A 4,699-nucleotide genomic window follows, 5' to 3' on the forward strand; every position below is an offset into this window, starting at 1 on the left:
GTCTACATTGGTTTGTTGGGTCCATTCTAGTTCACTTCGGTACGTTGGTTCAATTTTGGTCCATTGGGTCTATTTCAGTCCAGCTTGGTCTATTTGGTACACTTTGGTTCATTTTGCCCCACTTCAAAGAATGAAAAATATGAAATTTAAAAATTTTAGTTACTCTTGTACCAAAAAAAATGAGAAAATATAATGCATAATGATAATAGTTAGAAGAATATGGGCTACTTCAAAAAAAGAATAATATCAATAAAATACAAAAAAAAATAATAAAATTATATATTTATAAAATAAAGAGGTGGAAATTAATTTTAAAAATTGTTATACAAAAAAAAATAATAAAATTATATATTTATAAAATAAAGAGGTGGAAATTAATTTTAAAAATTGTTAAATTATTAGGAAAAACAAATTATCTACAATATATAAAATTTAAGAATAAATTATACATTATATCATTTCACATAATTATATATTCTTATGTATCGTGCAGCATGGGTTTATAACTAGTGTTAGTATATTACTGAGTCATTTATCAACCCAGCCACCAGTAATATTTAATCGTGCTAACTGCTAAGACATTCACAAGAAATGGGCCTGCCTTTGAAATCTATACGCTTCTCCTCCAAGCATTTCTTAATTCTTAGTCTACGAACTCAGCCTCGTTATCTTGTTTAATTGTTAAACGTGGACTCTGTGTAATTGCTTCAAAGGGGAGGACAAAAGATTTTGATTTTATTGATCAGTCTAATGCATGGGAGGTATCACTTGGTCTAACAAGTAACAAATCATGTAGCTCTCATCTACTCTTCCTCCCTCACCCTCTTCCCATACTGGTCATTAAAGAATGGGACAATTTCCATGGCTCCCTTATATACTATATAGCACAGTCGTATGGCGTCAAGGACGTAGGCAGACTTGGACCTTGAGAGGTATCACTTGTATGGTTATAAAATAATTGTGCATTAAATTGTGTTAATACTTAATAGTACTAGTACCCTACCCCCAATGATAAATTGCTGGCTCTGCCACTGACTTCAACCCTTGATTCCATTCCTATGTGGCATGTTCTTGTGATTACAAAATAAAATTATAACGGAAACACAAATTAAATACATTTTTATTGCCACAATCTTGGTGCTCACTCTTTTTTATTTATTTATTTATTTATTTATTTTTATACAATATAAAATTTATACTCTAATCTAATATAAGTATATATGTGTATGAATCTCCATCCTGGAAATTTGAACTCCGACCCTTGCCCCCCCCATACCCTATAAGCATTTATACTTATAGAGTGACTATTGCACGAAGGATGTGCGGTGGTATCTTGGTACTCACTCTTGATGTTACTACAAGTAGTTAAGAAATAATAGTCTATTAATTTTCTTACAATTCAATGCTACTAGAGATTTAATGATCATGGATGTGGTCGAATGTAAGCAATAATAGTAAACATGGTCTGAATGACACTAAGATACAATAATAGAAACGTGATAAGATATGATATAGTATTGACTGGGGAAGAAAAATATTCGCGTCTTATCGCTGCCATGATCTTGAGGTATGTCTTATCGCTACGCAGATAAATTTTCTGTATTAGTGGAGAAAGGTAGCACTCATGCCAATGATCATAAGTAACATTCTTGGTGAGATCATTGAGAAGCACAGAAACTTCTTGGTCGCTGCCCAGAACATGATAAAAGATCCTCTTGTTACGAAGAATTTGAACATCTTCGGGTGTGTTCACAAGTCCATCGAAGAACATAATGTAAGATGTGAAATAAGGTTTTACACTTCTATTGCACTGTTCATAGGCAACAAGATTTCTCAAGATTGGTCCAGTTTTATAGTCAATAAAAAGTGGAGGAATCTCTAGTGAAGCCCTACCAGTCAAGACTGTCATGTGGTGACTTTGGTATTTGATGTCTAATAGGTCACCCTCTCCACTCTTTAAGAAAATCCCAACTCGTTGGAGCTCCCTAACACTAGGTATTAAACACTTTTTCTCTTGTATCAGTGACCCATAAGAGCTTGGGGGATGATGATATATGGGTTTGAAAGTTGAGTGAAAAAGTGCAAGTAAATGGTCAGGTGCTTGTTCAAGAAGTGGTCTTGTATTGGTGTTTTTTGTGCTCGAGTGAGTAAAGGGTCAAGGAACTTAAGTGCAACATGTATGAGAGGAGGCTCGTGGCCTAAGCTAGTGAGTAGATATAATTCTTGTAGGACAAAAAATGGTAGTTGGTTTTCGAGCTTCACTAAATCCAACATAATAACAGGTGGCTTCCAACGTGTTCTGAAGATGGGATCATCTAAAATTTCCTGCAATAAGAAGGTGCATTGGATTAACAAAATTTTCTCCAATAAAATGTAGGTTTCCACTTTCCCCACTTCATTTATTTATTTATTTACTCCCTCCGTCTCATTTTTTTTGTCATCTATTCTATTTTGAGATGTCTCAAAATATTGTCCTGTTTCTAAATATAAAAATCATTAATTTACTAATGTTCCTATTATATCCCTATTAATTTACTAATTCAATTTTTTGATAAATTTTTTTAAGGGTAGTTTTGGAAATTTATAAATTTTTAAAAGGTAGACAAAAAAATAAATGATGTTCTCTTAAAAAGTTTCACTTTTCAAACAGGACAAAAAAAATGGGACGGAGGGAATATTTCTTATCATCTAGAATCAGCAATATTTTAGTTTTTTGGATTATAAGTAGGGGTTCCTTTTTACTTGACTTGCTTTTGTAATGAAAGGGGAATCTTAATAATTTTTTCACTTTTTCTTTAGAAGAATATGCTAACCTTGATCATTGCTAGCGTTTTTTATGTCATAATCAAGGGAAAAAGGTGTTTATATCTGATTCCCAGTATAAGGCAAACACTGCATAACTACAAACACTTGAAACCTCCCCAAAAGTAAACTTGAAAGTTATTTTTGTGCTACTTTTAAAAATTGAGGAGCCATTTCTAAAACTTTTGACTCTTAAAGGGGGTGTATGATTTAGGCCTGATCATGACGTTTTCAACCATCCCAAACATCCAAAAATGAGAAAAATGTTTTATGTCCAAACAAACTAGACCTATACTTCATTTTAATGTTGTTGAACTGATTTAGGCCTGAGGGTGTATGTTTTATGTTGTTGAACTGAAAATTGTAAAATTCTTCATTTTGTTCCAACTTGAAAAAATAAATTTCATATTTTTTAAGAGTAACAAAATTCAATTACCGCAAAAAATCAAAACTTATAGATTAATTATACTTTATTAAATCACACGACTAAGAAGTCCTCAAAGTCAATCAAATTTCAAAAGTATTGTAATTGAACTAATATCTTAATATCTCTTAGTGCTAGCTTCCGATGAAAACTTCAAATTCCTTCATTTCGAATTATTAAATAATAAATAAATAAATAAATTAGGCAAATGAAATAATTGGAATGGATTAGAGGCTACCTTTTCACTCCTTTGATAATAGCGGAAGAGCTCAATTATGAAGCAACCATCAATGACCATCATGCGGACAAAATCATCTGTAGAAATGTGTTCAAAGGCCTCTGAGTAGCACCATCTTGCTCTCCCTTCCAACCTCTTCATGGCCTCAGCAAGTCGTTGGAGCCAGTGTTCTCTTTCTTCCTTGCTTTCATAACGCATGGAACCGAAAAGAAACCGGAGTTTATGCTCTTCCATCTCTTTTAGCAGGGGATTCTTGTAATGAAAAGGGCCAATAGAGACAAGCACAGGGTCATAGGCATGTTCATCCACTCGTTTCATGTTTGTAGGAGCCCGGAACATTGTGCATGGCATTGGACAATATCTTGGGGTGGCAAATGATTCTTCTTTAGTGGAGTACTCATTGACAAGCTTGAGCACCCAATTAGGAGTTGAACTTGTACTTGTGATTGTGGCGTAGTCAAGCTTTTGGTTAAGGGATATATCTTCTCTCAGACCAGTGCTTCCCACTCCCAGTAGCAGTGAATCTGAATTATTAATTGCTTCCCTACTCATGTGGTTCATGAAGTTGTGCTCCATTTCTTGGAGAAATTTTGAAGAATGCACTATGACCAGATGCTATGATCTTAGGAATTCAAAATGATTATGTAATGGATTCAATAATTCTCTGATCTTATTATGGTATCTGCAGGGTCAAGTCAAGTTTAGCTGATAAAATTAAATATTTCCTCAACTCTTTTATGGTATCTGTAGGGTCAAGTCAAGTCTAGCAGATAAAATTAAATATTTCAGATAAAATTAAATATTTCCTCAACTGTTTTATGGTATCTGCAGTGTCAAGTCAAGTCTAGCAGATAAAATTAAATATTTCCTCGACTCTTTTAGATGCTCCATTTTTACAGCTAACAGCAATTACATTAGCTGGCTGGTGGATAGTTTTGCAAAATAAAAAAAGGTAGTCATTTTACACATTTTAGTCCAAAAAATACCCACATGATGGGTGTATAATTGTACATTTATGCACAATTGCTACAATAATTGTGTATATATGCACGGTTACTATAGCGCTTCCATTTATTTTATTTTTTTTCTCTCTCCTTCTCTCTATATCTCTGGTTGCTCTCGCTCTCATTCTCACCTCACTCTCACAACCACTGATCATCAAAGAACGCCACACATGCATCAACAGAGAACGCCACACATTCATCAATAGAGAACACCACATCAAAAAATTTCTT

General features: G+C 33.6%; 1 pseudogene; it reads right to left on the minus strand.

The window, feature by feature from the left end:
* Positions 1 to 1,386: 1,386 nt before the first annotated feature.
* LOC136070408 (UPF0481 protein At3g47200-like) lies at positions 1,387 to 4,392 on the minus strand (annotated as a pseudogene).
* Positions 4,393 to 4,699: the final 307 nt, after the last annotated feature.

Source organism: Quercus suber, unplaced genomic scaffold (genome assembly GCF_002906115.3).
Source record: "Quercus suber isolate HL8 unplaced genomic scaffold, Cork oak 2.0 scaffold_232, whole genome shotgun sequence".
NCBI lineage: Eukaryota > Viridiplantae > Streptophyta > Magnoliopsida > Fagales > Fagaceae > Quercus > Quercus suber.